The sequence below is a fragment of the Myodes glareolus genome, chromosome 14 (assembly GCF_982192425.1).
Source record: "Myodes glareolus chromosome 14, mMyoGla1.1, whole genome shotgun sequence".
Classification (NCBI taxonomy): domain Eukaryota; kingdom Metazoa; phylum Chordata; class Mammalia; order Rodentia; family Cricetidae; genus Myodes; species Myodes glareolus.
Window position 1 is genome coordinate 7405859 of NC_142039.1, and position 25905 is coordinate 7431763.

Genomic DNA, 25905 nt, shown 5'->3' on the forward strand with positions numbered 1-25905 from the left:
AACATGCTTCACTCATCCCTGCAGGATGTTTTATGTTTCACAAATCAAAAAATGATTTAAGCTCTTTTCAGTACAGTTTTTTTCATAGTTCAATAAGATCTGGTTCCTTAAATCTGAAGGAACAGGCATTTTTCTCCAAAACATGAATACTTCAAGTGACTCTACAAAACGCAGCCTTAGGGCAGAGAGATCTTTGTTATGAGCAGAGGAGATTGCTGCATTTCACTAGATAAGCAGCCCTGTTCCATCAGAAATGCGTTTATTGAATTTCATGTATATATTTTGCCACAAGAAAATCCTAACATTCAAATACTAGTCCCCCCTCCCCTTTTTTTCACAACAATTATACTGTACACGATCAGTTGGGTTACCCATAGCCCATCTTTGGGAGATTTATACAGCGCTGTGTGCTCTACCTCATATTTGGCTTTGATGAGGTAATGAGAGAGCAATAAAGTTTATGTTCTCATAACACACAAGAATGGTATTTTGTACTCAGCAGTGCACATCAAGAACTATCGGTAGAAACAAACTACACAACATACTACTCTTGGTATGTGTTAATGTGTCACTGAAAATCAGTGCAAAGTCACTGTAGATGGAATTTGGATATTTATGTTACAGAAACACATACAAAAATCATTATTAAAACGCATTATATCTGAATTAATTGTAAAATAGATTTTGGTGGTTAGCTATTAGACCACCTCATTTTCAATCTGTGTGCAGAGGGGGATTACACCTTTGCATTGCTCCAACCTAAGCATTTTCCCCACACAACTTTAAAGTTCAAAATTATAATGAAGAAACATTACTGGCAAAGTGGGCACTTAAAACTTATGCTATTTTGCTATTTGACAGTATTTCATATTTACTAATAAAATATTTCTCAAGACATACCACAACAAGGACATATAATCCATTTGCTTTAGGTATAAAGACTAAAACAAAAATATTTTGAAAAAAATTTTTTTTTGTAGGTACACAGAAAGATCAAGAGTCATAGATTTGCAGAAAAAAAGTTATTGATAAAGACATGCGTAAGTATATTTTAACCTACATATACTTTTCTTCTCTGGCCACATAATTGTAAAAATTTATTATACCATGAAAAGATTGTCAAATAACTTAAACTGCTATGTTTTTATTGTTCAATTATAGCAGTTATTAATAGTTAACATAAACTCTTTTGAAAAATAGATGTAAAAAATTTTTGGTTTTGACCACCCCAAAGCAATAAAAATAAAATCACAGACCAGGGCTGAAGAGGCAGCCCAGCAGTTTTGATTACATATTGTTCTTATAGAGGACCCAAGTTCAGTTCCCAGCACCCATGTATGGATCAGCCTCCAGCTGCAGGGAATCCAGCACCCTCTTCTGACCTCTGGGGGCACTGTGTACAACATGTACCTACCCCCAACAAATTAAAAAAAAATTAAAAAAACCTCTGCCAAAAAGAAATTTAAACAAAATAAAAATTTTAGTATAAAAATTCATAATTCTTTCTCTGAGCATCTGCAGTCCTCATGGACAACAGAACAGCTGACCTATCACCATCGCACGGCAGAGTCAGGATCCATCGCTTTATATAAACTTATAAAATCTGTCCCAAGCAAGGCCCAGAGCTCATCGATCTAGGACTTGATGGCTAGGTAAAAATTTGTGAATGAAAGCAGCCCACCCAAATCAAGACAAACTGACTTATCAGCAACATTCAAACAGAATTTTATTTCCACTTTCATCAATTCCAAATATTTCTCCAGTCAAGTCCTTTAGCCAGTGTCTGGGATCACTTTGATGTTACTCAGTTCTTCCTGCACCTTTTTTGTGACATGTAGACTTGTGTTTCTGGTGAGTTGTTTTGTTTTCTTAATTTATTTATGGATCATTTTCCTTTGACCATCTTTCTTTCACACCTAAACATTTTTTTTTCTTTTTCTTCTGAGTGCCCATCTGGGATTCCTCTTGGTCCCAGATCTCCACGGGCTCATTCCTACCTCACTCTCCAGTTTCTATCTATTTGCCTTGTCCTTTCTTTTTCTAACACAAGTAATGCACAGAGAATTATGGCAAATGGTGGGAACCATACAAAAACCATAAAGCAGAGGATAATGTAAACTCTTCTCGTTAGTACATTTAGTGAAGTCAAATAAACAAATGAAAACTGAGACCTCAAGCCAACTGAAAAGTTAATAAAGTCAATTAAACATATAGGACAAGATAGTTACCCCAACTGAAGTTAGACAAAAGAGTTAATGACTTTCCGTCTGTGATAATAAATAATTAGAACACCATTATGGCAGTGCTGGGCCTGTTTTGGCTGTCACTCACTGTACTGTCCATGTCTTAGAGTGTCAGTTCAAAGGACAGGGTCAGTTAAAAGGGAAGATGGCTCAGATGATAAAATATTTGTCCTCAAATATGAGGGTGATCCCCATGACCAGGTATGTATGGCTGGCCTGTCACTAGGTACTAGCAGAACATCCCTAGGAAGAGCAGACAAGCTGGATTAACCATGTTGGTGAACTCTGGGTTCAAATGAGAGACACAACCTCAGCAAATACGAAGGAGCGTGATTGAGGAAGACACCTGATATTAGCCTCAAGCCTCCACATCATGTGCACTCACACGTGCACACACACTTGCTTACACCCATGCACACCACATGCCTAGGAGCAGGGAGTTAAATGCAACTTTTAGCCTGCTTTGAGAACAGGTTGCTCTCTCTCCAGCCTCCCTCATCATTTCCTTAGACATTATCTAGGGCTCCATCCAACCATTTACACTAGGGGTCATATTTAGATAGAAGAAAGTTTGTATCAACTTATCAAGTAAGACTTGATAACATGGCAAAAATGGCTTCTGGAGAATTCAAATATATCTATTGTGTTCTCTTTGTTCATTGACTTTATTATCCATAGAAAACAGGGGAGAGGCTGCAGAGATAGTCCAGTTGGTAAGGTACTTGCCATGGAAGCAAGAGGACTTGAACTCAAATCCCAGAGCCCATGATTAAAAGCTGGGCATAGTGATGCTTGCTTGTAATCCTAGTGTTGGGGAGATAGAGAAAGATCACAGTCAACAGCGTGGCCTACTCGGTGAGCTCCAGGCCAGTAAGAGATCCTGACCCCCCCCCCCCAAAAAAAAAAAGAAAAACAAAACAAATAAAAAACAAAACAAAAACCTCACAGAAACTAAAGATAGGTGATGGAGAGATAGCTTTAGGAGTTAAAAAGGCACGCTGTACAAGCATAAGGACCATATCTGGGCGTCATGTGCACATCTGTAACCCTAGCAACCCGAGCTGACACTGGGCTTAGATAGCTCTGACCCTCCACCAGCCTTTTTGTCTGAAACCTAAGTCTTCCACTCCCTATATGAAGCTCTCCTGGCAGACATCTCATGGAGTTGGCAATTCTGGTATCTTTGTTTCACCTCTGCAATCAAGACTTGGCTTTCCCAACCTTTTACACCCACCGGTCTCTTCACCACTCAGGGCCTGCTCATTGACTCTAGCACAGCCCCACTTTGCCTGCCTCAGCAGCTCTCTGAAAAGGTGGGGGAAGAATCCATGGACCCTTCACTCTTGCATTTTTCATGCCATTAAAACCAGTAACCCGTGGATGAAAATGCTAAGTATGGCTGCCAGAGTGGGGTGGACACTGACCCTCCAGAATCATGTTGTTGTTGTTGTTGTTGTTTGGGGGACAGAAAACTTCTTAGGCCTTTGTCTTTCACAGGTTGAAAACTTAGCTGGAGTCTTTTCCTGAGAGCACAGTCCATTATTTCAGTATTTAATGGCGCTAATCTTCATGATTTATCACAGCCTCTCTTCCAGTACACGCCTTGACTGTAATATTAAGCTTCCCAGCTCTTTTTTCCTCTCCAAACTGTACATTATATGTATTTTTCCTCTCTGAATTGTCCATTATATATGTATTTTTCCTCTCTAAACTGTTATATATGTATTTTTCTCTCTGAACTATACATTATATATGTATTTTCCTCTCCAAATTGTATGTTATATATGTATTTTTCCTCTACAAACTGTAATTATATATGTATTTTTCCTCTTTTAATTGTACATTATGTTTGTATTTTTTCCTCTCTGAACTGTACATTTTGTGTGTATTTTTTCTGCCCCACATGCTTGTTTTCACTGTAAATCTGCAAAAGGAAAATCAGCAACAACCATATTGCAGATTCAATGTTATGTTTTGGCATTTCCTCTACCAAAGAAATTAGCCTATTGTGTTTCAAGTTAGCCTCAAAAAAGTTCTCAGAACATTGACAAAATGGAGCCAGATTCTTTGCCAAAACATCCCACAAATAGCTTCTAGTCGGGCGGATGCTGAAGTCCCTGTTTGCCTCTGAAACCTAATGAGCCACACACAGCTCCACAGTCTGCACGACTCTCAATGCCACACACCTCCAGCTTCTTACCGGAACAGCCCAGTAAGCTCTGATTATAGCACCTAACCTCCTAAGGAAAAATTCTAGGCTAAGCATCATGGGATTGTTCTAGACAAAATTGTCTACTAATGGCACTGTTGCCATATGGTCTAGCATAATATTGGTACCAGATATTTGAATCACTAAATTTCTTCAGAATATCTTTAAGACTATAGCTTTCAATTGAACTTATAATCAACCCCAAGTGTAGTAACCCCAATTGTAGAAACAAAGCTTGGATAAATGAAACTCACAAAGATTTAAGAGGTCACATTCAAATTCTTGACTTAAGCATTTAGCTAAATAAAGATCTTCACAAGCAGGGGTGCTGTCCTGGATATCTTCTAAGCAGGCACAAACACCTTAGAACTAATTTAAAAAATTTAATTTACATTATTTAAGCTTGCTGATAATTTCATGAATAATTTATCAACATATTATAAAACCTCAGTAATAACCATTAGATAAAAAAGAATCCATGTGCTTAAGCCAATGTCAGGTGCCCTCTCGTAATGTTCGTTATATTGGTAAGTAGTACTTCCTGCTTGAGCTCCCTGAGGCCTGTGTAAGCAGGGTTCCCTCCACCCAATTTTCTCAGTTTGTTCTTTAAGGTCACCCCTGGTCTGGGGATGGGCTGTTGCCAGCTGTGACACAGAGGGAAGCGAATAGTAAACCAGCCCAAGAGTGAAAACAGTGTCCTTGAGAACAGGCAGAAAGTGAAGCATTTCCAAGAGATGTTAGCATTACTTATCCCAGGATAGACAGAGGCTGCAGTGGGAATGGAGCCAGCAGTTCAGCCATTGGAAGTTCATCCACAGAGAGAAAGCTCAGCCAGTCAGTCCGGCTGATGGCTCAACTTTCCCAGTCAGGTTCACAGGGATGACACCAGAGCCAGTGTGGTGATGTTATTTCTATCGGTGGCTATATGTTCTCTTCTGTGCAGGTCTCCCCAGAAGGGTTGTTCTGCTCCACCTGCGCATCTATAGACACTCCAGCTGACTGCCTTCACAGGGCTTCTCCGGATGGTTTCTAGTAGCTATCAATAAGCTTCCAATGTGATGCTATTACCTGCTTCGAGTTATTGATTCTTTTTCTCAAAAGCATCCCCCAGGAGGAAATTGCTCTGCCTGGGATTTTCTGTCCCATTCTCTGTTGATGCTTCAGTGGGACTTACCCAGTGTATTCTTGCTGGACTTTTATGAGCACCCAATTTGATGAAGCTTTGCTATCTGTCTAACCATGAAGGAGCAGTCTTCACAAACTTCTCAGGTGGCCCCACCTCTGGTGCTCTGCACAATGCTTGCTAACTCAGAGGCTGCTTCCACCAAGCCCCCACTGTAGTCCACCCTTGACTATTACTATCATTTGGTTTGCTGGGACAAACCACACATCCTTATTTTAGTTTATTTAAGCAACAGTCACATGTAGAATATTACTATTAAAAGGAAAATGGGGCTGGTAGGACGGCTCAGGGGGTAGAGGTGTTCCTTGCACAAGCCTGGTGACCTGAGTTAAATTTCAGAGTCCACGAAGGGGTAGAAAGAAAGAACCAATTTCACAGAATTGTCCTCTACCCATCACATGTGTGCCATGGCATGCAATGCCCACCCTCCACCATGTATATAGACTCAATAGTAACAACTATTTTTAGTTAAAATAAGAAAGGGAATCATAAAAAGCTTCAGGAATACTTGTGAATAAAAGTTCACAAGTTTGTGAAGACTGCGCTACTGTGTCACCTTGAGATTGATTTATAGCAGGCACGCTTGTGGTCGTGAACGAGTGAGCTTACGAAATACACAGCAAGCCCAAGTGAAATAATAAATAATAAGGGATGGATGCATGCATGCATGGTTAGAAAGATCGCAAAGCGTCATCAAATTGGGTGCTCAGGAATAAAAATCCAGTGAAGTGTCTGTGTTGTTCCCATTTCTGAGCATACAATCCTGGGTTGTTTAAACCAGCCTCACCTTCACCTGTACCTGAAAGTCATTTAATAACTGGACTATATTATTGAGCTTTTTAATTTTCATTTTAGCCCATATTATGAGTAAATGGTAAAACAATAAAGCACTTTCTCCTAAAACCAAGATGAAAGCCTGCAGAAGTAAAATATACATGATAATTTAGAATCCAATAATAAAGATCCCGTTAGTGCTGGAACCAGACCCTTTCTTATGAGAACCGATACCTTTGCAAAATGGCCAGGAACGGGAAGAGTTACTCTTTCTTGCCTTGAAGGCAGCTCTCTAAACTGGGCCAGCACACAAAGTGAAATGACAACCTTGCTAAAAGCAATATGCACTTCGTGTATTAAGTGCCTGTCTTACATAAGGCAGCAGGCAGAAACTCACCCCGCTTATAGGGGTGGTTGGAGGTCAGCAGACAGACCTGAGAGTCGTGTGATTCGGGAAATGATGGGTTGTGTTGATCTTGCCATTGTTCTTCCCTAATAATGTCACCCCAAGCATATTGTGGTCCCACAGACTGAGCTCTAAGAGTGAGGAGCGGCCTCTCTGGGTGCCACTAGAACATACACCCACAGGGCCTCCAAAGGCCAGGAAACCGTTTTCTTCTTCATCAGGGAAGCGGATGTGCAGCCTGCTGTGCTCAGAGCTATTGACCAAGTGAAATAACTCCGGGTTTGCTACCATTTTAACCATTCACAATAAGCAGCCTCAGATCCTTGGTCCACGGTGAGGTGAAAAGAACCAAATCCTGAAGGGTAGAAAGATCACTGACATAAGAAACGAAGACTTACGGGTTGAAAGCAGTTTTGACACAAGGAAAGGGAGACCAGGGAGATAAACGAAAGCATTGCCTTAAGGCCACAGGGATCACAGCAGTTGCTGGCCTTACCTTTGACATGTAGCATGCAATGCCAGGCAAAGCTCAGGGAAACCAAATCAAGACTCCTTCTGTGGGCAGACGATGGAGGTGGGTTTGACACAATGGCTACACCATCCACCTGCTGAGGGATAACACAAGACCAGTTGCCTTTCTCCTGAGCAGTGGCTGGATTTTCTTAGCCCATCGTAAGCCTGGGGAGCAGGATTAGAGGGGGGCTTCCAGAGTCATCTCAATACCAGGAGCGGGCTAGAGAGGGCACAGTCTCCCCTGGAGTTCTGTCTGACACGGAGCTGGCAAAGTCCAGTACCACCAGTGGAAACCTCTTTCTCTCTCTCCCTTTCTCTCTGCCTCCCTCCATTCTCCCTTCTCTCTCAGATGAGAATTGCAACTTATCTTTCCTGTAGCCTAGTAGTACGGGTTTGGGCAAAGAGCACCCTTTAAAACCACCCTGCATCTGCTCTCAGAACTTGGAGAAACCACCGTGCTGCTGGGGTAGCTGGCAAAGGTCCTGCTGTGCAGTGTCTGGGCTTGGCTTTTAAAGGCCTCGTGTCTGTCTAGATAAAGCTGGACAGACCCTTCTGTATTCACAGACCAGAAAGTCTGTCTACAGCCTTGCTGGCTCCTGCCATTCAACAGCCCTGGTGTCTTCCATATGCAGCTTTTGTTGTTATGTTGGTGGTGGTCTTTCAGTGGTGGTGGTGGTGGTGATACTGAGGATCAAACTGAGGGATTTATAGATGGTAGGCAAGAGCTCCAGCACTGTACTGTGTGCCCAGTTTCACTTTGCAAACCTCGTGTGGCGGTTTGAAGAAGTATGGCCCCCATGGACTCATGTGTTTGAAGGACTGGCTCATAGGGAGTGGCAGTATTCGGAGGTGTGGCCTTGCTGGAGGAAGTGTGTCACTGTCCAAGCGGGTTTTGAGGTCTCGTGTATGCTCAAGCCGTACCTAGTGGGACAGTTCACTTCCTATTGCCTATGGATCAAGATTTAGAACTCCCAGTTCCTTCTCCAGCACCAAGTCTGCCAATATGCCACCATACTCCCTGCCGTGATGGTAATGGACTAAACCTCTGAAATTGTAAATTGCACCCAATTAAATGTTTTCCTTTATAAGAGCTGCCGTGGTCATGGTGTCTCTTCACAGCAGTAGAAACCCTAACACACCGCAGTTCTGTATTTCTAACATGCTTCACTGCTGTAATCTAAAACCATTTCTTATTTCTCCTTTCAGTTTATGAGATGTCGAGCAGTTGTGTCCCCTCTATGTGCCTGGTTAAGTTTTCTTTTTTTTTTATTTATGTGTACTTCTGTGTGTCTGTTTGTGAGTATGTGCATGTGAGAGCAGGTGCTCACGGAGGACAGAGGCAGCTGATGCCCTGGAGCTGGAGTTACAGGGAGTTTACCCCACACTGGCGCCTGTGGCGCACTGCTGTTGAGCCCCCTACAAAGGAGAGTCTTAGCTGCTAAGAAGCCACAGCTCTTGAATCTCTGTTCCAGTCCACCTTGTGAGGCATCCCCAACCTGTCCGTGTCCACAGAAGCCCTGTGACTTACAGAGACATCTGCTTGTTCCTTTTACTTCAGAAACAGGCGTGCTCATGAAACTCGCACACTCCAACAACCTTTTCTTACTGTCTGAAGGCTAATTGTCCCCTCCTTAGGTCAGTTGGAGGGAATGCAAGCAGAGGGGAGGGAGTGCCTCTCCTAAGAGGCCGGGGCCTGTAGCTTCCAGGTCCAGGCGGTTTCTGAAGGAGTCTGGGGTACCTCACAGATGCAGCTTGGCCAGGGCTGCCTATGGAATGTAAGTCTGACTTCAGCACAATTCTGCCTGAGAGAGAGGAGACCACCTGCGGGGCAAATGAGCTCCAGGAATCACCATTCCACCAGAGTTCTTGCAGATGGCCCTGATTTGGAAGAGGTATGCAGAAAATCTTTGAAAGACAGCTGCTGTTCTGTACAGAATTTGGAAGTCTGGGCCTCACCATCCCGTGCTGGCTTTGTTAAAGCAGCATCATTCGCTCCCCTCAAAGTCCAGCTCTGCTCTCTTCTCATTAAAACAATTATCAGATCCTAATTTCAGATTATTCGTTTCTGTTTCATCCTTCTCAAGTACAATTAGCTATCAAGTCCCGGGATGTCCTCTTTCCCATTCTTGTGTCACCATTTTAATGTAAACCTTACTGCTCCTTACACCATGTCTGATCTATTACGCTATAATCTCTATATTTGAATGGATTCCTTGACGTTTACTGCACATGAGTGCCGAGTTCATGCATGTCCACCTTTATTTGCACACTGGGGCCTTTCCTGGCTTACCATGATTTTCACATGGTACCAAACTACATAATTAACTCATTACCTTGATTTGTATTTCCTTCCATTAGAGATTAATTTAGTGTCTGTGGTGCACTGTGCATCATCCTTGGCTCAAGAGAGACAGAAGCAAACACCGGACCTATTTTCTCCTTGCCTTTTAGAGAAGAGAGACGTTAGAGTTCAAGGTTCAGAAAGAAGATCTAGCTATAGAAGCTTGTTATGAGTTGGGGTAAAAGCACAGTCAGTAAAGTGCATCGGATACAGAATGGTCCCCACACTCTCGTGAAAGCCAGGCAAAGCAGAGTAGGCTGTCTGCAGTCCCAGAATTGTGAGGGCAGAGACACGACAGACATTTCCTGGGGATTGGTGGCCAGTCAGTCTAGCTGAGTCAGTGAGCTCTAGGCCCAGTGAGAGATCCTACCTCAGAAAATAAGGTGGAGGGTCAGGTGGTGGTGCACACCTTTAATCCCAGAACTTTGCAGGCAGAGTCAGGCTGATCTCTGTGAGTTTGAGACCAGTCTTGTCAGTCAGGGCTACATAGAGAAATGCTGTTTCATACCCGCCCCCCAAATAACAGAAAAAGAAAGAAAGAGAAAAGATGAGGTAAACTGAATAAGACAACTGCCATTGACCTCTGACTTCTTGCATGCACACACACACACACACACACACTTCACACAATAAACAAACTTAAGGCCTAGGTTCCTAGAAGGGGGGCCCCCAAATTACATTTCGGCTGAGATGACAAAGTAGTACCGTGTGAGTAAAGGAGCTGCACCGTTAAGGAGCATGATGTGGAAAAGACTCGCATGTGAGGAAGAAGACTGAGGTGCCTGGGTGCAGGGGGAGACGGTAAAGCACAGGAGAGGTCAAAGGCAGGAAGGTCACCGGGGCCAGACTGTGCAGTGTTGAGGAATTTGGGTTTTATTATAAAAGCAATGGGGAATCACAGCAGGTCTGGAGCACAGGAATGCAATAATCTATTATGTTTCAAAAACTGCAAAATGTAGGATTGAAGAAAAGCTCGCTGGCTGAAAAATGGGAGAGCTGTGTAGGTAAGAGCCAGTGGGGGCTGAGACCATGGTGGGGTCTGTGACAGGGACAGAAAAGGAAAAGAGACCCAGATCCAAGAGAGAAGGAGGTTGAGGTTTAGAGGTCTTCACCAGAGAAATGAGGCAGAGGGAAGGGGCACACAGAAGTACTTGGATGTCCAGGCTTTCATCACAAACAACAGAGGAGACTGATTAGGACCTCAGAAATCAAAGGACAGAAGATGGACTGAAACCCAGAGTGTGGTGAGGATGCTGGAGTCCAGCACGGCTCGTTCTGAGAGGGTGAAGTGAAGACAAGCAGTACAGCAGCTTTGTCTCATTTCCGTGAATTTGGAAGTCAGTGAGAAGGCTCTGAGCTCTGCTCTCTCTAGCCTGTCCATGGTGTGGTATGTAGCTTCACGTGGGCAAACTGACCAGTACCAAGAATAGCCCAAAGAAATAAGGTCCTTTGTTTTTGAGCTCTGCAGAACTGAAAAGCATCTCCTAACCAAGAGATTAGTGTCAAATACATAACACCTGGCCCACCTGCTGTGAGACAGCACCAGTTATTCTGGGGAAAGCCACTTTTGCCCATCTAACCCCCCCTTAAATTAATTCCTGCCAAGATGGGCTTCTCATTGAGCTGGCTTTTTGGGTAAAGGTCCCTTGCTACAGAACCTGGTCACAAGTTAGTTGGCCTGCTGTGTGGTGAGCAGGCAGACTTGAGTCCCACGGCAACACTTGTTATCCTGGAATTCCTGAGAGGTGCCAGTGTGAGACACAAACTTGGCATTGACTGACCCATTTGGTAACTGAGACCATGGAGGTAGAGGTGCAGAAGAAAGGGACAGTGGTCATGGCCTGGGTCCGAGCCTCAAGGGACAGCAATGTGGAAAGTTGAGTAGAGAAGAAAGACCTCGCAGCGGAAAGGCCAACATGGTATTGAGAAAGCTAAGGGGAGAATCTATGCTAAGTAGGGCAGGATGGGTGAGTGGGGGGTGGCTCTGCATTGAGTGAAGGAAGGCAAGCTATGGATTATTGAATCACTGATGGCCATTATAATAACTTGTTGTCTTAGTTAGGGTTACTATTGCTGTGATGAAACACTATGACCAAAAGCAACTTGAGGAGGAAAGGGTTTATTTCCCTCACAGCTTCATGTAACAGTTCATTGTCAAAAGCAGCAAGGGCAGCGACTCAAGCAGGGTAAGAAACTGGAGGCAGGAGCTTATGCACAGGGCCAGTGAGGGGTGATGTTTCTTAGCTTGTTCCTAATGGCTTGCTCAATCTGCTTTCTTAGCGACCCTGGGATGGTCAGCCCTTCCCACCAATCCCTAATAAGAAAATGCTCTATGGGCTTGTCTGTAGCCTGATCTTAAGGAGACATTTTCTCAGTTGAGGTTTCCTCCTCCCAGATGATTTTAGGCTGTGTCAAATTGATATTAAACTAGCCAGGACATTCATCAAAAGTCTCTTAGTTGGTACCCTGCTCTGAGGGCCCCTCACATGCTGGCTTATCTTCATTTTGTAGTGCTGAGGGTTGACCCCAAGGCTTTCCATGCTAGGTAACTACTCTAACAGCCTCAGCTGATATTTGAAGACATTGTATAAAAATAGCTTCACTCTTCACTGGAGAATATTCCAGGCTCTGACAGAGGCATGCATTTTCTACTACATTCTATCACCCCGGATTTCTTCATGCTAGCCCATTGTCGTTCTGTCTGGTGCTATGTTTTCCACAGCTAGCACCCCTTCCCACCTCACTAGAATGTTATAATTTAAGTCATGCAGTATGTAACATCTTGGACCAGACTCTTCCACTTCAAGAAAAATATTTGAAAATCATTCTTGCTTTTGCATAAGTCAACAGCTCATTGCCTTTTGTGATTGAATGGTGTTTCATTGTGTGGTCATAGCCAAAATTTGTCCATCGTGAGACTGATGATCAATTTGGCTATTATCTATTTCTGTTGATCATGAAGGGAGCTATTAGAAGATTTGCATGTAGGTTTAGCCTAAATATAAGGTCCTTTCCCTTGCGGGTGGGAAGCAGCTTTTGGAATTCAATGGGTGAACCTTTCCAAGGCTATATCTGACCTTCATTTGGCTTCTCCTGGTACAGGGGATTAGCTCAGCCCTTTCAGACTACTTGGCCCCTCTAGACTGCCTCATGATGCCGTCATGCACAAACTGATTTTACATATCCAGTGATGGTGAGGCATCTGCTAGGAAGTAGTAAAACTATACATTTAGCAGCTTGCTTATTTTTATCCCAAAAGGATGCTTTGCCTCATTTTCCACAAAAACACCCTGTAATGTTCAAATTTGATCTCACATGATACTCACCACTTGGGGCACCCAAGAGTCTCTAGGCCATAAGCTTGGTGGCCAGTGACATGATCATGAAAATTCCCTTAACGTTGAGCATTTGGGGGATTTTTAAACTAGCTTGATAGCATAAACATGTTTCCTTGGTAGCGGTACTGACATTGACCCCTAATAATTAGAGGCACTTGTGAGTTTCCTCTGACTTATTAATGACTAAAACAGACTATTTTCTTTGTACATTAAAAAAAATGGTTGTGAAAATAGTGACATAAAATAAACCAGCATTTTTCTTAATCATAGTGATGAGGTTGTAAGTTGGTGGGCATCTTATTTAGGAAGTTATGTATGGCTTTAAGGCTTTCAGTAAAATACCTGAAATGACTGTAGACAGTCATTCAGGTTCCATAAAACCTCATACTGACACCTTGCAGAGCAATTTGTACCAGGACAGATAATAATACACTTAGCTATGGGATTTCAGATCTAGTACTGTAAAAATGTGTAGGAACACATAAATGCTTCATGGAATGGCTCTGTACAGAAGAGCGTACTGCAGCAATCTTACCTTAGTATCTGTGCAAACACTAGGGATTTTAAGTCAGAAACATAATTTTTCAGTTTTGGAAAGGACTTTGAGAAGGTCTTAATCGGACAGAAAAAGAAAAGAATTCTGTAGGCAGAAACCTGGGCTGTGAATACTGGAATAGCCTAAAAGTTTTAATGACCTTTGCGTCTTATTCCCTCATTTGTGATACATACGATAAGCCAGATGCCCCTTTGAGAAGGTCCTATTATCCCACGGCCTAAGAATGTTGTCAACAGGTCTGTGATTAGAAAGCTACTCCTGGAGTTTGGCTTTGATCCACTTCTTCAGGGGAAGCACTCTACTAGTGACTGGACTCCCCCGTGGAATGGACCAGTCCTCCCAGGCAACATGCTCATGACCTACCCCCACACATGTTGTTGGGGAGGAGTCCCAAAGAGAAAACTGATCCACTGTGGTGTGAGTCATGGATAATCCAGAGAAGGGAAGGTTAGTCATTTGGAGAGTTGAATGATGTACATGGAAAAGCTTCTAAGCTCGTGAGCCCCAGCAAATGAGCGGCATCTCTCTAGGGAGGCAGAGGAGAGAGTACAGTGAAGGTAAAGTGGTTGGGATGTGCTAAACTAAATAAGTAGGGAAACGTGGAAGTGGAAATGGCTCCCAGAGCACGGCAGGAAGACAGCCCTACATGTACCAACATCGCTGACTTTCTGGACATCATCCTCGCTCTAGTTGGCTTCCTTTACTGGATCAAATACTTGAGGTACTCAGCTTACTCAGGGAAGATTTTGATTCCTCTCTGTAGAGGTTTGAGTTCATGGCTGGATAGTTCTGTTGCTTTGAGGATTGCAGGAAGAAACTCTCACAGAAAAGATCATTTGCGAGCATAATAAGGGGCTCACCTCATGGCTTAGAAATCACCAGGCAAAAGTTGGGAGCATGGGGGTGGGGTGAGGGGAAGGGGAGAGGGGAGAGAGAAGAGAGAAGGGGAGGTTGGGGAGAGCTGGGGAGAGTGGGATAGTTGAGATGGAGGAAGGCTGGATATGGGAGCCAGGAAGAAGATATTTTAGTTAAGGGAGCTATTTTGGGGTTGACAAGAGGCTTGGCTCTAGAGGGGTTCTCAGGAATCCACGGGGATGTCCCCAGCTAGGACCCTGGGCAGTGGAGGAGGGGGTGCCTGAACTGGCTTTGTCCTGTAGTCAGACCGATGACTATCTTGAATATCACCATAGAACCTTCATCTGCGACAGATGGGGACAGAGACAGAGACCCACATCGGAGTACTGGACTGAGCTCCCAAGGTTTAGTTGAAGAGCAGAAGGAGGGAAAATATGAGCAGGGAAGTCAGGACTGCGAAGGGTTGGTCCATCCACTGAGACAGTGTGCCTGAGCTAATGGGAGCTCACCAAAGCCAGCTGGACTGGGACTAAATGAGCATGGGATCAAACTGGACCCTCTGAATGTGGCTGACATTTGGAGCAGACTAAGAAGCCAATGATAATGGCACTGGGATTTGTCTCTACTGCATGTACTGGCCTTTTGGGATCTAGTCTATTTGGATGCATACCTTCCTAAGCCTGGATGAAGCGGGGAGGGCCTTGGACTTCCCACAGGACAGGATACCCTGCCCTCTCTTAGAACTGGAGGGAGAGTGGGGGAGCAGGAGGGAGATGGGAGGAGGGAAGAAAGTGGAAATTTTGAACGGTATTATTTATAAAGCAATAAAATTTTTTTAAAAAAAGAAGTGAAGGTGGACAGAGAAGAGGCTAGGCTTCCATGATCTCCTTAGTGGGCACACTTTCAGTGAGCCAAAATCTCCTACTATACTAATTCTTAAACCACCTCCCAATAGTGACAAGCTGGGGACCTAGCCTTGAGCAAATGTGTTTGGATGAGAATAGTTCTCTCTTCAGGGAAAAGTCATTCTTGACCCAATCTTTAGAGTTTATCCTATATAGTCTAGGGGCTGGGTTGCTGTACTATATGGCATGGGAGTGGACAAGTGACCAAGAGAAAGACTACTTTGAAATGATAAGACTCAGAACTACCTGTGATATTAGGTATCCACTCTGAGATGGACATTTGCACTGTGGATAGAGGATTATTGTCTTCACAACACACTCTTGATAATTCTTCTGTATCCAAGAATAATTAATATACAACACCAAACTTCCTGATGTGAATGTGTAAATGGGAAAAGTGCTGAAATCTGTCACCATGAGCAAGAAGACTGCTGTGACAGAATGTGCTCATGTATGACCTAGGTTATGCAAATGCTTTCTGTAAATAAAATTCTATGAGTAAATGAATGTCAGGAAGAAGGATTTGTATCTCCTAAGGAATAAAGTAGGACCAACTAATGGGAATGACGGTGGGCTATACACCCTTTGCTATACTATTCTGACACTAATTTAGTCACTTAAATATTATACTTTCCAAGAACTGCTCATGTAGAGAAAACCTGAGGATCATGATGCAAGAAGCTCATGAATTTGCATGCCTTTAGTTAAAAAAATTGGGAAGTATATAAAACTCAACCTAAATTCTTAGAGAACCAATGAATGTAAAACCGTTTAGAAGAATCCTTACATTCTTTTGTTCTGTTTAAATGCCTAAGAGAAAGTTTTTTCTTTTATCGAAAATAGGTGTTTTTTTTACAATATATTCTGATTATTGTTTCCCCTTCCCCAACTCCTCTCCACTCTTCCCTACCTCCACTTCCATCCAGATCCATATCCTTCATTTTTTTTCTCTTGTTAGAAAACAAATAGGCATCGAAAAATAGTAAAATAAAATAATAAAACAAAATAAAAAAAAAACTGGAGCAGGACAAAACAAACAGAAGAAAAAGAGCCAAAGAAAAAAGCATAAAACTCACATACAGATGCGCACACAGAAATACCATAAAAATCCAGATCCAGAAACCGTAGTATATACACAGAAGACCTGTAGGGGAAAAAGCCTGGGAAAAGTGTTATGAGACAAAGAACCTCCAAAAATGCCAGTGAGATGGGTTTTTGTTGGACATCTACTGCTCGGCATAGTGCCTGCTCTTAAGAGCTTTGTACCCCAGGGAGACTCTGTTGGGGAAGACTAGTTTCTCACTTGGGAGTGGTTATCAATTGGAGATGGCTTCGGGGTCAGGATTGGGGCCTGTGTCCACTTCCCCTCTTATCTCTTAGTGCTGGGCCCCAGCACTGAAAGGTGAAAAGATTGACTGCAGTTCATGGAATCAGAAGTTTAGGTTCGTGGACATCTGCTCCATTGTTGCAAAGCTGTGGTGAAGCATGTGATGGAGCAAAGCTTCCGGGCTCGCAAAGCTGATGACAGGTGGCAGAGCAAGAGAAAGGAGAAGGGCCTGGGGACAAGACATAGCTCCCAAGTCCGTGTCCCAAGGACCTACTCCCTTCAACGAGGTTCCACCTGCCAAGTTTTCACCACCATCAAATAGTGAACCCACGGCTGCAAAAATCCGTGGATGGGCTCAGAACTCTTACACTCCAATCACCTCCCCCAAGCCCCACCTCTGTAGTCTGCTGCACCAGGGGACAAACTTTCAACACATCAACCTTTGGGAGGACACTTCGGAAGTAAACTCTACCAAGTATCTTTGGCCAACTCTCACTACAGAAGCAGCACAAGTCAGTCCCCTAGAAACAGATCATTCTCATTGACGTGTCAAGAAAGGTTCTGAAATAGCTCTCATCAGGCCAGTATTTAATATGATCTTCATACTAAAAGCTTTCAACATCATGAAATTCTAATTTTTTTGAAAAATCTAGACTTATTTACTTTATATATATATATGTATATATATATATATATATATATATATATATATATATATATATATATATATATATATATATGTTTTGCCTGCATGCATATGTCCATGCCCAGTGCTTTATGAGGCCCAAACAGGATTTTGGGTCCCCAGTAATTGGAGTTACAGATGGTTGTGAGCCACCATGTGAGTGTAAGAACCAAACCTGGGTACTCCATAAGAACAGCAAATGCTCTTAGTCACTGAGCCATCTATCTAGTCCCCAGACTACATCTCTTGTACTGACTGAAGGTTTCCAACTCATTCAGACTCTTCCCTCCACCCTGGTTGGTATTAAACCTTTCTTTGCCTGTTGGGGAAGTGCCGCTTGAATAGATTTGCTGAATTTGTAAAACACAAATATCATACACAAGTCTTCAAACTGGACGGAGGTATTTCCCCCAGTCTCACTGGACGATTAGGAGAATGAAGATGAATAAGGCAATGGGCTGTTACACCATCCTATCCCAAGTCAATCCTCAGTGCTTCCTGAGCAAATGATAGCACAGTTGAAGCCACGGAGGAAGCCCAGGCTTGAGGAGTCAGGACTCTTGGGTCTTGTAACTCTTGGGCCTGTAAATCCATCCTGGGAAACTTGGAGCAAAGACCAAACTGCATTTTTTTTTATGTCTCTTTCTGTCTTCCTTCAGTCCTGCTGATAAAAACTTCTATTTTTAGGACTAATTTGTATATTTGAGCTTGCAAAGGCATTCCTAATTCTCTCTTCTTCCCTTCATTAACATTTGGCATATCTATTTTAAAAACATACACTCCCTAGAAAAGCCAATTATAACATGCACAAAAGATTAGTCAGAAAATATGAAATTTAGGATTTGTTCCAAGTTTACTTGGTCTACATCATTGATGAAATTCAGGACTCTTCTAAGAATGACAGCAGAAATCAATCTAGAATTCCTCCTTAGTTAAAATCTGCTGCACATGGAATTTTCCAAAAGGAATATAGGAAATAATTAGACCAACAGTGACTTAAATGTCTTTGCTGACATGAAAATATTCAGGCTAATATCAGCCTGATAACGAATGCATGTCTGTACTCTCAAAACAGGGGGGAAGCTCCCAAGTTGAAACCCTGTCAGAAGCAATAGGAATTGCTCAGTTTGTTCTGTGTCAAAGGCAGAGCCAACCCTGGTAAAAGCTCCCCTTTGCTGAGTTTCCTTTCAGGGCCACTCTACTGGGTTTTAGTGACTTGCATTAAGTACTTACTGCTATCAATTACCATTTTGGTTGCTGGGGATACAGAGGAAAAGAAAATCAAACAAAATCCATGGATGGTGGGATATATGTTGGAGTAAGAAGTATATTATAACAAAATGTATTATTACCAAAGTAAGTCAGGCAGTGGTGGTGCATGCCTCTGGGAGGCAGAGGCAGGGGGATCTCTGTGAGTTTCAGGCCAACCTAGTATATAAAGTGAGTTCCAGGATAGCCAAGGCTGGAGAAAGACTGTCTCAAAAAAGATAATAATGAAACAAACAAACAACCCCCCCAAACAAACAAACAAAACCAAATCAAATCAAAACAAACCAACCAAACAAACAAAAAGCCCAAAGTAAAAACACAACACTCTTAAGGTCAAATAATGCTGTGTACTGTAGAAGAACACAACACAATGCAGAGGAAATGGATAGGAAGTGCGTGCGTAGAGACATTTGCTATTTAAGACCAGATGGCAAAGGAAGGTTGGCTGCAAAGATGACATCTTGGGCAAAGACCCCAAAGACATGGAAAAAATAGTTAGAGATGTGTTCACATATCCCCAAGATGTAATTTGGCAATTTTCTTTTGCAAAACAGCAGTCTGTACATAAAAATAGATTAATTTTATGATATAGAGATTGATACTCATTGCCAACTTATTAGCTTTAGAATCAGCTAGGAGACTGGCAAAGATCCAGCAGTCTGGGTATGTCCAGAAGGGCATTTCTAGAGAGGATTAACTGGGGAAGCGGACCGCACCCTGAGTGTGTGTGGCACTCCTAGGCAGGGGCCTTAGAGTAAAAGGGGGAAAAGAGAAAACATGGCAAGGGCATTAGGTTCTCTCTGCTTCTCCATCTGACACCTGTCCTCACCGCCGGGATGCTCTTCCTAAGTGTATGGGACAAACATCCATGGGCTGAGGACTCTGAAACTGTGAGCCAGAATAAGCCCCCTTTCCTTAAGCTGTTCTGCAGGAATTTCATCACGGCAGGGAGAAAATAACACACTTTCCCAGGGTCTACAAACGTTAGCATCATTCAAAAGCTTAAGTCAGGACATGATCTAAAAATTATTAAGTGTTTTCTCTTGTTTTATTTAATTGTATTTTTTTCATAAAGTCAGGGCCTAGAGAGTAGAAGCAAACAGCCAGAAGTTAGAAAAATTTTAGGGCTTGTATTTGAATTGGGGGCAAGGTGACCGTCAGGTCCAAGAGAAACTCAGGACAAATGGCTAGCTGTGCTGCTTACTAACAGACAAGCCCACACTGGCTTCCAGGCTCACTCAGTACCTGTGGCTCCCCTCAACTCTTTCCATCCCACCCCTACTCTAAACTTCTCCGGCTTGTGGGCTTCCCTTCCCCCAACTTCTCATTTCTGTATAACCCTGCCATTTTGTTCAGTCGTTCTCTTGTGACTCTCTTGCTCTCTTCTCTCGTGGCTTCCTCTCTCTAGCCCCTCTCTCTCGGTCGCAGTTAAATCTATTGGCTGAGTGCAGCCCACCACTTTCTCTCCCTGCTCTGGACTCTTCCAGATCCTCTGCCTGTACTCTCCCTCACAGCTACAATAAAAACCCTCTACTCAGTCACACCTTGGTGTGTCGTGTCCTTAACAGGAGGTTGTGGTTGGAGTGAGGCTTACTATGGACATCTATAGAGTTAGAATTGTAATCAGAGCGGTTAGAGGAAGGCGGAGGCTCTCTGGTCCTACTGCCCCTCTCTTCTACAGAACTTGGGCTTCTCATGTATCTTTTAATTCTGTGGAAGATGAAAAGTTATAAAAAGGCAGCAAAGATGCCAAACAAATAACAGACACTAAAGGTTGCTGCAGTTCAAGGAGCATCAGTGCAAAGGCCCAGCTGGTGCCCGGAGCAAGTACTCTGAGTTCCTTAGAAGTGAAGTTACCCACAGTTCCATTAGTCATCTGCACCAGAGTAGGGAGAGAAAGTGGATTAAAGACCCACGGCCCTTGACAACAGAAAACTTCTTTTCATCTTCCTTTGAGAACTCTGGCCACCTGTGCCACACTGAGTCCCATTTAACTGGCTAGTATGTCTTCTGTCTGCCAAAGCCAGTTCTACTTTAGACTTGACTTTGTGAAGTCAAAGTGTCCCTTGCACCCAGCAGGTTGAGATTTCGGTTTTCACAGAAAGCTCAAGTGAAAGTGAACTCTTTCCCACATACTCCAAAAAACTTTCATGATTGTAACTGAATGCACAAGAACATTCAAAAGGCTAAACTTAAATATGAGGGACGAGCTGGGTGTGGTGGCGCACGCCTGTAATCCCAGTGCTTGGAGGCAGAGGCAGAGAGATTTCTGTGAGTATGAGAGCAACCTGGTCTACATAGTCAGAGCTACATGACATTGTCAAAATAAATACATAGAAATAAAAGGTGGGGCTTTGCCATCTTTCCTCCAGTTGGGCTATTGCTCTCACCATGAAAGATGAGCTGTGCGGTTTCAGTGGGCATAAGGTCTACCCCAGACACAGGCCACACTGTGCCAGGACCAACGGAAAGGTTTTCCAGTTTCTTAATGCAAAATGCATGTTTGCATTCCTTTCCAAAAGGAATGCTCGGCAGATAAACTGGACTGTCCTCTACAGAAGAAAACACAAAAAAGGACAGTCAGAAGAAATTCAAAAGAAAAGAACCTGCCACCCTGTCAGATTCCAGCCGGTCATTACTGGTGCATCTCTTGATGCTATAATGGCCAAGAGGAATCAGAAACCAGAAGTTAGGAAAGCCCAGTGAGACCAGACCATCAGAGCCCCCAAGGAAGCAAAAGGCTAAGCAGGCATCCAAGAAGACAGCAATGGCTGCTGCCAAGGTCCCTACAGAAGCAGCACCTAAGCAAATGGTTGTGAAGCCTGAGAAGGTCTCTGCTCCCCAAGTTGGTGGAAAACACTAACTTGGTAGATCAGAGTTTTGAATAAAGACTTATTTCTAACTCTCAAAAAAAGGGCAGGAAGTGAAAGCATTAGACTTCAGGAAGCAAAGGAAGTGAAAGCACTAGTCTACAGGAAGTGAAAGCACTAGTCTACAGGAAGTGAAAGCACTAGTCTACAGGAAGTGAAAGCACTAGTCTACAGGAAGCACAGGAAGTGAAAGCACTAGTCTACAGGAAGCATGGGAAGTGAAAGCACTAGTCTACAGGAAGCATGGGAAGTGGAAGCACTGGTCTACAGAAGCACGGGAAAACACCAGGAAGAAGTTCCTTTAGAATGCGCATGTCTATCTGAGTCAGGCTGTCTCAGGGTTCTCAGCAGGAGCTAGCCCCAGTGTTGCTCTTAGCCTCTCATCCCAATTTTTATGTCTGTTTTGTACAGAACATGAAGAAAATTTCTTCCTTGGTTGTTTACTGACACTTACATGTCAGGTCCTCATTAGACATTCTTGCAAACTTGACATTACAGTAGCTATCTAAGATCTCTATTTAAAATATTAGCCTAGGCTCTCCATGCTTGACTTTAGCCTTTATGAACAGCAAATAAATAATTGGGAGGAAATATCTGGGCACTGAACATCCTGTCATAATGTATTTGTTTTAACTGTTGTCTGTTTTTGAATTAAAAGCATGGAATACATTTCATAGTATTATCAAACATTCAGGAAAAATGTCAGCTCATTCACAACACAGTTATTTCCCCCAGTCACTTAAAAAAATAGCTTCATATTCAGCTGAAAAATAAAACCCCAAGAAATATGTAGAAAACTTTAGGAAAGAATTTTCTCCCTAATCACTGTCATATTGATTCCCGATACTATAATATCTGTAATTCAGGCTCCACTTGCTAAAGAACAATGGACAGACCTTAAGATAAAGGCAACCATTGTGTTTTCTACAAGAGGAACGAACTTGCTAAGCCATTAGTGCCGTAAGATGTAGGAATGTTTAATTTGCTTGCCTCAAAGAACAAGCTGCTCCTTGAAGACCATGTCCATCCTCCAAATATACAAACCAGGCTAATGTGCTGCTTAGAAATAATTTTTATTTTCACATTAAGTCAAATATCCTCAGTCTTGTGGAAATCACTGTGCAAAGCTGAAAGAAGTTCAATTGTTCTTTCTTTGAGAATCTTAAACTTGAGATGAGCCTTTCTTCTTAATGGTAATTAGCGATGTTTCATAGAAATAATAAATCACACGGGATGTATCTAGTTTCATGGATGATTGAGGCAGATTCTAATCAGGACTGCTGACCTAATGTTTGAGAAAGGACTGACTATTTCCGGGAGAATCCATTAATGACTTGTGAAAAGAGATGTACCTCTAAACAATACTAGTCATGCCAAGGACACTATGTCCCTTCTTTTCCTTCCATCCCTCAAATAAACCAAAGACAGACATTGGCTTAGTTTTGCATAAATAGACAAAGCAAAGTGCTTTTTGGCATCACCGGGCTCTGTGATGACCTGCTCTTCTCCCTCATTTTACTGAGATTTCTCTAGACCAGACACACCTATTAGACACCATCCCCCCCCAAAAAAAAATGAGAAGGGAGGCCAGCAAGATGGCTCAGCACTGATGGCCAGAGGATGAGTCCCAGAACCCACACTTGAAAGTCAGATGCAGTAGCAAGCACCTGTGAACTCATCATTCTTAGATGATGACTCCTTAGTGATGAGGGAGTCAGACACTGGAGAACTGTCTGGAAGCCTTCAGGCTAGCTAGGCCAGACTATGCAGTACAGCAGCAGAAATGAGAGACCCTACCCTATCTCAGCAAGACTAAAGGAGAAAACCCAGGAGTGGGCCTCTGACTTCTACAGGCACACCTGAGCATGTGTGGGCAAGCACACACATAAATGCATTACATAGCTAAATAAGTAAATGTTGAAAAATGGCAGAGGGAAAATGAAGGCTTGGAAATCAGGACATTTTGATTAGGAGTATTTTGGTAGCAATAGGAGCTCATCTGAAGTAGCTCGGATATGATCAATCATGTGCTTCGATAAACCTGGATACACAGAACATTCTGGCTGAAAGCCATATGAACTCAGCTCCAAGTCCCAATTTTCAGAGCGACTTCTGCTGTTATACTATTGCAGCTTACTTGGGCCTTGGCATTAGGAATACAAATATTTCTATAGGAGCAATGGTTGCAAGTCACAGAGATTCAGACTAAGTCTGTACCCTGATGCCAAACGCTATCTGTAACTCTCATGAGGGCTGTCCCTCTCTATTTGCAATGGCCAATTTTCTAGATACATAAAAACGTTGTTTCATGAAATGGGTAATTTCTCAGTCAGGATTGACCAAAGAGCTTTTACGGGCCACATGCTTCAATATTTCAAAGGAATGAGAATAATCAGACCTTATTTATATTTAAATTGGCTTATTTTAGTGCCTTTTCCTGACACTATAATACCATTAAGGGATCTATAGCATCACACCACTTATTTCCTACAGTAAGTAGAGATTATTATTCTGCAGAGAGAAAAGAGAGAGAGAGAGAGAGAGAGAGAGAGAGAGAGAGAGAGAGAGAGAATGACAAGAAGTCTCTGTTGAATAAGCAGTGCATTATGGGAGGTTTGTGGAATGGACAGAATTGGATAAGGCCTTGGCTTTCCTGCATAACAATTTCCTTGTGTTAAACCACTTGTTGGATCATTTGAAAGAAAGAAATCTGTGCACATGGAAATGAATGTGCTTCCTGGGATGTCCATGGGACAGGCTCAGGGAGTCTCAGGAAATACAGAGCCACCTACCATCACCCTGAGATCTTGAATTCCAAGTGCTAGAGAGACGGATAAGATTTAGCTGGGCTTCCAGGAGTGACTGCAGGAACAAACCCAAGAGGGAGTAACTTTTCTTCATAGCTACCCACACAGAATGCAAGCTACACCCTCGGGATCCGTGGTGGCTCTCACATCTCTCTCCACTCCTTGAAAATGTAGTCTGTTCTCAGAGCAGCAGAGCTGGTGCTCAGCAGCAAACACAGCACAGCCACTCACTACTGAGATTTAGTCAACAGGAAAGAAAGCCTATGGAGATCATGGGCTGACCAGGTTAGTCTGAGAGTACCCCAAACAGCACAAGCTGCCCACCAACCCACCCCAAGTCTTAATGAGAAAATACTAGTTGTATCATATTGTAGGTCACACCTTCTGGGGGCCCCCCATCTCCCAAATGATTCCTCCTGGACAACTTTATCTGCTTTAAATAGCAGGAAAAAAATTAAGGCTTCTTTTAAAGGTTAGACTATCTTTAGTAATGATCTCTCAGAATTAAAACAAACAAACTAGGGTTAGTTAATAAACATCATAATAAGAATGAAAGAAGTGATTTTAAGTTTAAGAATCAACAGCTTTTAGACTTTAGGAAAACCATAGAGGGAGGCTATCATAAACACCAAGTAATCAATCAGTCCTCAATGTCCCACTGAGTGAAATGGAGAGGAAGAAAGCACTGGGAACATAAACTCAAAATATACGCTAGAAATATTGGTAATGTGTCTTTTTACCAGATGTGAAAATATTATAAGACAATGACTGCATTTGAACAGCAAATTCAAACAGAGACCACCTGATAACTCTTGCATTCAACCCTTCCTCAGCTAGAGTGTGACATCTTAGTATCAACTCCCACTCAAAATACCTCTTAAGGAGTTGTAAAATTGATTCACACTGTTTAGAAAGCATCCTGAATAGAGTCTTCCAGGAGAGTTTGTTCTTACAAGGAGGTCTGCTATAATGCAGGGAATGAAGAGCCTGTGTTGGAATTTGGGACTGCACTGGACATGCGAGGAAGATGCTTGCATGCATATCTGTAAGTGTGAGACTGTGTGTGTGTGTGTGTGTGTGTGTGTGTGTGTGTGTGTGTGTGACAGAGGGATGAGGAAGAGCAGAAGATGAAGGATAATGTGAATTTCCTCAACCCACACCAGAGTCAGAGAGTGAGGAAAAAGCAGACAGGAAGGCTCAGGACACTGTAGGGACAGATGAGGAATGAGACAAAAATCTAGAAAGTAGAAGGAAAAGAAAAGGAGGCCATCGACTCTCAGAGAAATGTCATGTGCCGTCCCCTGGCCTTTCTTTTTCTGTTTGATTTTTTTTTTTGGCATTTTTATGCCAAAAAAAAAAAAGACTTTTCACCAATTGATTGTTATGGAGAAACCTAAGAAAGGAAAGAAAGAAAACAAAAGACTGTATGGCCAGAAAAGCCTGCTGGAGAGAGACGCTAGTGTGGATCGCCTTCACTGCTGCTGGAGAGAGACGCTAGTGTGCATCGCCTTCACTGCGCTGGCGGTTTTGTCTGCTGTCTATAGTACCCATTTCATCTTGAACTTCAGAACAAAAACAAACAGTGGAATCCGCTGAAGTCGGCTCCTACCTAGAGCAGGCCCCT

General features: G+C 42.9%; 1 protein-coding gene and 1 pseudogene across 3 annotated transcripts in view; one reads left to right on the top strand and one right to left on the bottom strand.

Annotated features, from left to right (window-relative positions):
• Kiaa1217 (KIAA1217 ortholog) overlaps positions 1-25905 on the bottom strand; it is a 789856-nt gene that overhangs the window by 401970 nt on the left and 361981 nt on the right. The window lies entirely within an intron of this gene.
• Positions 20993-21467, top strand: LOC125417599 (large ribosomal subunit protein eL24 pseudogene; annotated as a pseudogene).